Source organism: Acinonyx jubatus, chromosome B4, assembly GCF_027475565.1.
Source record: "Acinonyx jubatus isolate Ajub_Pintada_27869175 chromosome B4, VMU_Ajub_asm_v1.0, whole genome shotgun sequence".
NCBI classification, from domain to species: Eukaryota; Metazoa; Chordata; class Mammalia; order Carnivora; family Felidae; genus Acinonyx; species Acinonyx jubatus.
In genome coordinates this window covers 98,755,126-98,765,117 of record NC_069387.1, presented here as the reverse complement: position 1 = coordinate 98,765,117, position 9,992 = coordinate 98,755,126, and the positions used below count along the sequence as shown (strand labels likewise).

General features: G+C 39.4%; 1 pseudogene; it reads left to right on the top strand.

Annotated features, from left to right (window-relative positions):
- Positions 1–7,614: 7,614 nt before the first annotated feature.
- On the top strand, positions 7,615–8,943 carry LOC106967432 (heterogeneous nuclear ribonucleoprotein F-like; annotated as a pseudogene).
- The last annotated feature ends 1,049 nt before the right edge of the window (positions 8,944–9,992 follow it).

Here is a 9,992-nt window from a genome sequence, read left to right as displayed (position 1 = left end):
GAGCTGATTCTTGGGTCAAAATAATGAAACAAATAAATCTCTGTCAAAAATAAATTTATAAAGAGAAAATAAATCAACAATGAGATATAAAAGGAACTAGAAGGCCTCACAGACCAGGTTGCTGGAAATCAGAGTGGCAAGATGGACTGATGGTAAACCAGGGTTGATCTTGTACCTTCTCCTGATCCTGAAACCAAGAGGCTAACGTTTAGCAGCCATGAGAGGGATAGGAAGCAAGCAAGACCTTGGGGACTAGCCAGGAGGGACATGCAATTGAGATCAAAGCACAGATGTAGGAAGGCTATATCCTCAAGGAAACAAGACACAAACCAAGACTTCCTACTACCAGCAAAAGAAGGCAAGAAAATGCATGAATCCCAACCTGGGCTCTGAGCAGGAGTATAACATGACTGTCAAAGAATTAATAGCTCAAGCCTGCCTTCAAAGGAGTTTGGTGTTGGATTTTATACACATATAATCCCAGAAATCCCAAAGCAACAACACTTAAAATAGCCCAGACTGGTAAATGGCCACGCTACCTAAAAGAGGAAAATAATCCTGCATGAAGGGATGTCTCCCTCACAAGACTCCCATATATGAAGCCCTGCTACCCATATTTCACCATCCAAAACACATGAGAAAAGAAGGTTGACCCATGAACAAGGGTCAACAGAAACAACAAAAGCACAACACAGAGAATTAGACTGTCAAAAATTTTAGATATAAGAATTATTGGATATAAACTATAAAATAATTATGTTAAAAATACATGAGAAATAAAAGATGGAATGAAATCCATGAGAAGGAACAAAAGATCATTTTATTTCCTAACATTATGACAGATAAAATACACTGAATGATCCACTAATTGAAAGCATTTAAATGCTGGATACTATATAAAGAAAATATTTTTAGCACATTATTGCACTGACACAAAAGCAAAGAATTTGCAGGTCCTCAAAATGCACTGAAAATTGAAATCCTAAAAGGAAAATGACACCAAAACTGGCTGTTGCCCTGAAGATTTCTGTTGCCCACCTGGAGACCCTGAGGTTTCATTTCAATTTCTACATGAGACTCTTCTACATGAGGTAACAGAAGTTGGAGTTTTGGGCCCACCTGAGTTAGGAACCTAATAAGGGATCTTAAACTGCAACACACACACACACACACACACACACACACACACACAGCCTACCTCTATCAGTGTAATAATGAATTAGAAATAAACCCGCTACATAGAAGGAGAAAGCCAGGAAGTTGCCCTAATGCAGCCTTTCCATTTGATGGAGGAGGAAAAAAATCCTCTTCAAAAAATTTGTATCCATAAACCAATACACCTGCAGGTTTTGTTGCACATTCATATTACTTATATGATAAAAAAAATACCTAAGTGGAAAAATTAAAGTGGTTCTGGGTTAACAATGTCCCCCAGGTGGCTGGCAAAAGCAAATAAGAATCCTCTTTGATGATTTTACCTTTAGTTTGAGTTTCAAAAAATTCCTAAAGATGTAGTCCTAGGAATAATGCAGCTTACACTTAAATTTCATAAAATACATTAAAAAAATGTTTTAATGTTTATTTTTGAGAGAGAGAGAGAGAGACCCAGAGTGTGAGTGGCGGAGGGGAAGAGAGAGAGGGAGACACAGAATCCAAAGCAGGCTCCAGGCTCTGAGCTGTCAGCACAGAGCCCAATGCGGGGCTTGAACCCATGAACAGTGAGATCAGACCTGAGGTGAAGTCAGACGCTCAACTGACTGAGCCACCCAGGTACCCCTCATAAAATACACTTTAAGAAAAAGAAGATAACATGAATGAAAACAAGTAGAAATAACAGCTGCAGAAACAAACCCACAGAAATCAGATAGTGACAATGTCAGATATAGAAAAATATTATAATTAACATATTTAAAGAGTTAAATGAGAAGCTTGAATATATGAGCAACAAATGACCAAAAAGAACCTAACAGCACTTCTGGAAGTAAAATATACAATAGATGAAATAAAAATACTCAGTGTTGATTAAACAATAGAGTAATAGAATGTAGCTAAGAAAGATAAATAAAAACTATGAAGAAAAGTGAAAACACATGAAATCTAGAAATAGATGGTCTCATGTATATCTATTTAGGGTTCCAAAAGGGGAAAAATAGAAAGAATGGGAAAGAGGATCTCTGTAAAGAGATACGGCTTGGAATTTCCAGAATTATTGAAAATCACAAAACCTCAGTTCAAAGAAACCTAATATATTCCAAGTAGGATAAATAAAAAGAAATCTACATCTAGACACAGCACAGGAGAACATCAACTTAAAGGAGATCTTAAAACTATCGAGAGGAGGGGCGCCTGGGTGGCTCAGTCGGTTGAGCATCCGACTTCGGCTCAGGTCATGATCTCATGGTCCGTGAGTTCCAGCCCCGCGTCGGGCTCTGTGCTGATGGCTCAGAGCCTGGAGCCTGTTTCAGATTCTGTGTCTCCCTCTCTCTCTGACCCTCCCCCGTTCATGCTCTGTCTCTGTCTGTCTGTCTCAAAAATAAACGTTAAAAAAAAAAATTAAAAAAAAAAAACTATCGAGAGGATAATGAATGATTGTTAACATAGAAATGGCAACTAGGCTGAATGTTTACTTCCTGAAGGTAACAGTGTAAGCCAGAAGACAGTAGAATGGTGTATATCTTCAATGTGTTGAAAGAAAATAAATATCAACTTAGCATTCTATACCCAAAGAAACTATCTTTGAAATATGAAAATAAAATAGACATTTTAGACAACATAGAGAGCTTGTCACCTTCAGTAAGGGAAATTCTAAATTTTATATATATATCAGAGAGATGGAAATCACATTGATTGGAGCAGCACTATTAATAGAAACATATACGTAATCCTATATTCTCTGGTAGTCGCATTATGACCATTGAAAACAAAAGGTGAAAAATTGATGTTAATAGTTTGTTTAGCCAAATGTATTAAAAATATCATTTTAAAAAATTACTGAGTAATACAAATTACTGATGAGATAGTTTACATTTATGTTTTCATAATAAGTCTTTGAAATCCAGTGTGTATTTTATATTTACAACACACTGAAATTGCAATGCTGATATTTAAAGTGAAATGGAGTCCTATGACAATAATACATGCGTGTTTAACAGAAAATGATTTTCCACTCCTTTTTTCTAAATATAAATTTACACTGACTCAGAAAAAACAATATTTAGTTCCTCAGCCTTACTAACCACATCTCAAGTGTAAAATAGCCATATGTGGCTAATGGCGACCACATCGGACTGTGAAGATATGGAGACTTTGTGATTTACCATGGAATAATGAGGAATTATGTTGGCAAATAAGAGAAAATTTAATTAAGCATTGTAACAGTCATCATCATCCTCATTGCCATTATCATAACCATTATTATCATGGAAGATATATAAGCAGCCAAAAACTAAGATAATGGAAGAAAATAGCCTGTAAGTTGGGCAGGAGGAATTAGAATGAAAGCATTTTTAAAACCTTATATTTTTGAGAGAAGGGTAAAATCTTTTAGACTTTGTTAAATTTGACATGCATGTCAAAATATATAGGGTAGAGTGATAGAAGAAAATATGGCAGAGTATGGACCTCCAGGAGCCATCCTGCCCCTAAACCCCTAAATGTTTGGCAAAACAAAACTAAACAAACCCTGTTATAATCACAACCCTGGAAGAGAACAGAAGGTCTACAGCAACCAAGCACAGACTCAGCCAGCAGAAAAGCCTCCAAAATAAGGTAAGAGTTCTTTGTGATATTCTAACTTCTAGCTCCATCCTCTTTCCTGTCATGGTGGCATTCTTGAAAATGGCAGCCTGCATTCCCAGGGTGGGTACCTGGAACCAGAAGAACAGAAAGGGTCTGATTCCCAAGGAACTGTGTTTCTCTGTTTTGACCTTGCTAGAGTTCCCTTCAAAGACTTATGCAAGAGTCTCCCCTTTGTTTTGCCTAACTCTGAACTCTATCAGAGTGGAGTGGCTATGTGGTCCTCAAAAACAATGAAAACAAATAAAATGAGCAGGTTGCTGTTGCCTGGGGGTAGGAGGCTAGGGGAGAAAGCTGGGACAAACAAAAGAAATGCCAAAAACCTAGGAGGGAGAGCTAGGGAGTGCAATTTTGCGGGGGGAGTAGGGTAGAAGAGAGGCTTTATAATTGATTTTCAGCAAGTTCCATAGGACTATTCAATGGTGAAGAGTCTCTTCAACAAATGGTGCTGGGACAACTAGATATTCACATGTAAAAGAATGATGTGCAAAAACTAACTCAAAATAGTTAACAGATCAAAATTTAAGCTCTACAGCAATAAAATTCTTAGAAGAAAATGGGAAAATTTTCTTGGCTTTGGCAATTGTTTGTCAATGGTTTCTTTCTTTCTTTCTTTCTTTCTTTCTTTCTTTCTTTCTTGTTTACCATTTTCAGAGAGAGACAGAGCATGAGCTGAGGAAGGGACAGAGAGAGAGGAGGACATAGAATACCAAGCAGGCTTCAGACAACTCAGGGCTCGAACTCATGGACCAGGAGATAATGACCTGAGCTGAAATCGAGAGTCTGATGCTTAGCAGACTGAGCCACCTAGGTCCCCCTTTGTTAATGGTTTATTAAATGTGACCCCAAAAATACAAGCAATGAGGGAAAAAATAGATAAGCTAGATTTCATAAAAATTAAAAACTTTCATGCATAGGGGAGCCTGGGTGATTCAGTCAGTTAAGCATCTGGCTCTGATTTCAGCTCAGGTCATGATCTCACAGTTCATGATATCAAGCTCCATGAGGCTCTGCATGCAGACAGCACGGAGGCTGTTTGGGATTCTCTCTCTTCCACTCTCTCTGCCATTCCTCTACTTGTGCTCTTTCTCTCTCCCTCTCTCTCTCTCTCTATCTCTCTCAAAAAATAAATTAATAAATAAACTTTAAACATTTGAAAAAACCCTTTCATCCATCAAAGGATACTCTAAAAGTGAAAAGACCATCCAGAAACTGGGAGAAAATATTTGCAAATCATGTATCTGATAAACGTCTAGTATCCAGAGTATATAAAGAACTCTTACAACTCAACAGCAGACACAAACCCAATTTAAAAATGGACATTTCTCCAGATATCCAAATAGGGAACAAACACATGAAAACATGCTAACTGAATTAGTCATTTAGAAAATGCAAATGAAAAGCACACTGAGAAACTATTTGTAGTAAAAAAAAAAAAAAAGAAAAAGGAAAATAACAAGTATTTGCAAGGATGTAGAAAAACTATAAATCTTATGGATTTCTGGTAAAAATATAAAATTGTACAGTGCTGTGGAAAACAATTTGGTGCTTCCTCAAAAATGTAAACATGGAATTACCACATAACCCAGTAATTTCCCTCATAGATATACACCCAAAAGAATTACACATAGGTGTTCAAACAAAAAGTTAAGAATGTTCATAGTAGCTCTATTTACGATAGCCAGAAGGTAAAAACAACTCAAATGTCTATCACCAGATAAATGAATAAACAAAATGTGAGATATCCATTCAATAGAATATTATTCAGCCATAAAGACAATTATTGCATATGTTACTGATACATGCTACAACATGGATGCACCTTGAAAACCTTACACTCAGTGAAACAAGCCAGATACAAAGGACCACATACTGTATGATGCCATTTACATGAAATGTACATAATAGGCTAATCCATAGAGACAGAAAGCTAATTTGTGGTTGCCAGGGGCTGGGGGGAGAGGGGAATTGGGAACGACTGGTTACATTTCTTAAAACATTTATTTTTGAGAGAGAAACAGAGCACAGGCAGGGGAGGGACAGGGAGAGATGGAGACACAGAATCCAAAATAGGCTCCAGGCTCCGAGCTGTCAGCACAGAACCCCACATGGGGTTCAAACCCATGAACTGTGAGATCATGACCTGACCTGAAGTTGGACACTTAACCGAATGAGCTACCCAGGTACCTTGGGAACGACTGCTTAGTGGGTACAAGTTTCCATTTAGAGTGATGAAAAATTTTGGAAATATATAGTTCTAATTGTACATTGTGTGCAATTTGGGCTGGCTGTGCATTGTAAATATAGTTAATGCCACTGAATTGTACTTTAAAATGATTATGATGAATGTAATGTCATTTTACCACAATTAAATGTGTGTTAACCACTAAATGATTAGCAAGAGGACATATAATTTCTAAACACAGGAAGTAGACAGAAAAGAATAAAAAACTGAAAAAGTAGCACCCGAAAGCAACCCACTGAAAAATATATTCAGTATGATTAATAAGCTCTACACTCATATGTATGAGTATTTCATGTTTTCTTCAAAAAAACAAGATACCATATAAAAAACTCAGCATACAAAGATCTTTATAAATGTTTATTTTAAACATTTTTTATAAGGTTTATTTATTTATTTTGAGAGAAAGACCGTGCGTTCACAAGCGGGGAAGGGAGAGAGAGAGAGAATCCCAAACAGGTACTGCACTGTCAGCACAGAGCCCTATGTGGGACTGATCCCACCAACTGTGACATCATGACCTGAGGCGGAATCAAGAGTGGGTGACTTAAGGGACTGAGCCACCCAGGCCTCCCTTTCACAAATGTTTCTTTTTAAGCTGTATGGGTTACACAGTAGATTAAGCAGAGCTAAAATAATAAATAATTAGTAGACTGAAAGATGGATCTGCTGAAATCATCCAGAATGCAGCACTCACACACATTAAAGACAGGACAGAGGTGCCTCTCCATGCTCAGCGGTAGAGCTTGCTTAGGATTTTCTCTCTCTCACACTCTCTTCCTTCCCCTCCCCTTCCCCCTCCCCACCCCTCGCACCTGCTAGTGCTCTCTCCCTCTCTCTAAAATTAAAAATATATACATTTAAGATACATATTTTTTAAAAGTTTTTTTTTTATGTTTATTCATTTTTGAGAGACAGACAGAGTGCGAGCAGGGGAGGGGAAGAGAGAGAGGGAGACACAGAATCTGAAGCAGGCTCCAGGCTCAGACCTGTCAGCACAGAGCCCGATGCGGGGCTCAAACCCACAAACTGTGAGATCATGACCTGAGCCTAAGTCGGACGCTCACCCGACTGAGCCACCTAGGCACCCCAAAATATATTTTTGAGAGATTAAAAGTCATAGAGAATTGGTTAAAGTCTTTATCATTGGAATTCCAGGTGGAGAAAATGAAGAGAATTGGAAAGAGGGAATATTTACTTCCGAGGGATAATTTTCCATAATTGATGACGATTCTTGCTTTTCATCCTCTCATTCAGAAAGTGCCACAAGCCTGCTGTCAGCCTATTTCAGTGAGCTCCTCCTGCACCTGTCAGTGCCTGTGACCTTCATTCACTGTGCTTCCCACAGACACATTGCTCAGATGCGCCCCTGGAGGCCTAGGGCTGCAAGCTTAAAAGCTCAGTTTCAATCCTCCTATGAAACCTTTGCCTACAGCCAGTTGAGTTTCCATTTCAGGCTAGTAACAGAAGGAGATGCACCTGGACTTTCCTGGAGCCCTCTGCGTTTTCAAGTGTCAGGCAGAATTAAGGGTTCTTTGACTGTAAACTGCACTTGTTTGACCAGTCCTGCTCCCCTCAGCAATTTGTCACCTACCAGAAGTGTCTCCAACTGTGGGCATCCCACCCTTATCCTAGAGTTGTTCTTTAAGCCACAAAAAAGCTGCATCCAAGCTTATTTGACCTCTGTTCTCTCAAGTGTCCATGAGGCTGCGCCCCGAGGGAGGTGAAGGCTTTGTGGTCAAGCTCCATGGCCTGCCCTGATCCTGCTCTGTTGAGGATGTGCAGAATTTCCTTTCTGACTGCACAATACATGATGGGGCTGCAGGTGTTCATTTCATCTACTCTAGAGAAGGCAGGCAGAGTGGTGAGGCTTTTGGTGAGAGTGGTAAGGGCCATGTAAAAACGGCCCTTAAAAAAGACAGGGAAAGCATACCACAGAACTGAGATGGACTGAGTGTTGAAGCCCCGTGGTCCAAACGGTGCTGACACCGCCAATGATGGCTTCGTGCGGCTTCAAGCTCCCCCATTTGGAGGCACCGAGAAAGAAATTGTTCAGTTCTCAGGGTTGGAAATTATGCCAAGCAGGATCACATTGCCTGTGGACCTCAGGGACAAGATTAGAGGGGAAGCCTTTGTGTAGTTTTGCCTCACAGGAGTTAGCTGAGAAAGCCCTAAGGAAGCATAAGGAGAGAATAAGGTGCAGGTATGCTGAAGTGTTCAAAAGCAGTCAGGAAGAAGTTAGGTCATACTCGGATCCCCCTGTGAAGTTCATGTCTATACAGCAGCCAAGGCCCCAAGATCATCCTGGCAGAGCCAGGAGGTGTATTGGCATCATCAAGCAAGCGGGCCTGGAGAGGATGAAGTCTGGTGATTATAGTGCAGGCTATGGGGGCTCTGAGGACAACGGCAGCCTCAGCGATGGCTACAGCTTACCACTGATGTGTTTGGGAGAGACCTCAGCTATTGTCCCTCAGGCACGGATGACCACAGGTATGGAGACAGGGAGTTCACTGTCGGGAGTAGCACTGGACAGTGTCCACATGAGAGGGCTGCCATACACACCCACAGAGAACGACACTTACAACTTCTCTCCGCTCAACCCTGTGAGAGTGCATATTGAGACTGGGTCTGATGGAAGCGTGACCGGCGGAGCTGATGTTGAGTTTGCCACTCACGAAAAAGCTGTGGCAGCTATGTCCAAAGACCAGGCCAACACGCAACACAGGCACATAGACCTTTTCCTGAATTCCACTCCTGGGGCCAGCAATGGGGCATATAGCAGCCAGATGATGCAAGGCATAGGAGTGTCAGCCCAGCCTACTTACAGTGGCCTCGAGAGCCAGTCTGTGAGTGGCTGTTATGGGGCTGGCTATTGAGGCCAGAACAGCATGGGTGGATATGATTAGTTTTGTAGGAACATTTGCACTATTGCAATCAAATTTTCACAGGCATACAACAAGCAGTGAAAAGCAATTATTACTCTTAGAAGAAGCTGTGGGACCCATTTTGCACCATGAGTTTGTGAAATCTGGATTAAAAAATTACCTTTGCAGTGTTTTCTCATGCAAACTTTCTTCTAGCATGTGATAATGAGTAAACTAAAACTATTTTCAGCTTTTCTCAAGTAACATTTTGGTTGTGTATTTCAGAGTGATGTTATCTGAGTTAAAGTGGTTTTAAGTACATTGAATGGATCTTTTACACCACATTGCCGTGAACACATTGGGGAGACATACTTTTTTGGACAACTCAAGGTGCTAGATCCCTCATTCAAAGACAAACATTTCTCATGTTTGTTCATTCTAGTTTATTTTCCTTTAAAGTCTTTTAGGTTAAGTTTAAGCTTTTAAAAATAAGTGAGTTTTGAAAATTGAGACTCATTACTAATACTGTAGGAATTGGTGAGGATTTGACTTAAAACTTACCTGTACTGTAATTTCCTTTTGGGTATACTTTGCTAGGTGGGACTTAAGTTTTTTTTGTTAACTACATTTTTTTTCTTAAAGATTTTTCCACAATGAAAAAAACAATAAAGTGCCATAAATTATAAGACAAAGAATCTCTATTTCTGTTGAAATTTAATATATGTGAGTCAATACAATATCCAGCATTCCTAAATTCTGTCATAAATATTTTCCTCAAGGTAGCCTGGCAAGTATTCAGTACTCATAATACATGCTAACATGTATATACCTCATTCAACACTTGTGATATGACTTTCCCAGTTCAGAAATGGTATCAATGTACTCTCTCTTGTAGTTAAGGGATAACAATCTAAATCCATACCAGATCCTGGTAAGCAAGCATGGTGATAATTTGGAGAAAAAATGACATTGAACATAAATATTTTTTTCTTGGCTCCAAATTCTACCTTATGTGGGAAAATTTCATGACCACTGGATCTAGCTTGGAAACTTTTCCCAAAGTTTAAGTGGTATTGTTTGTTGATTTTTGA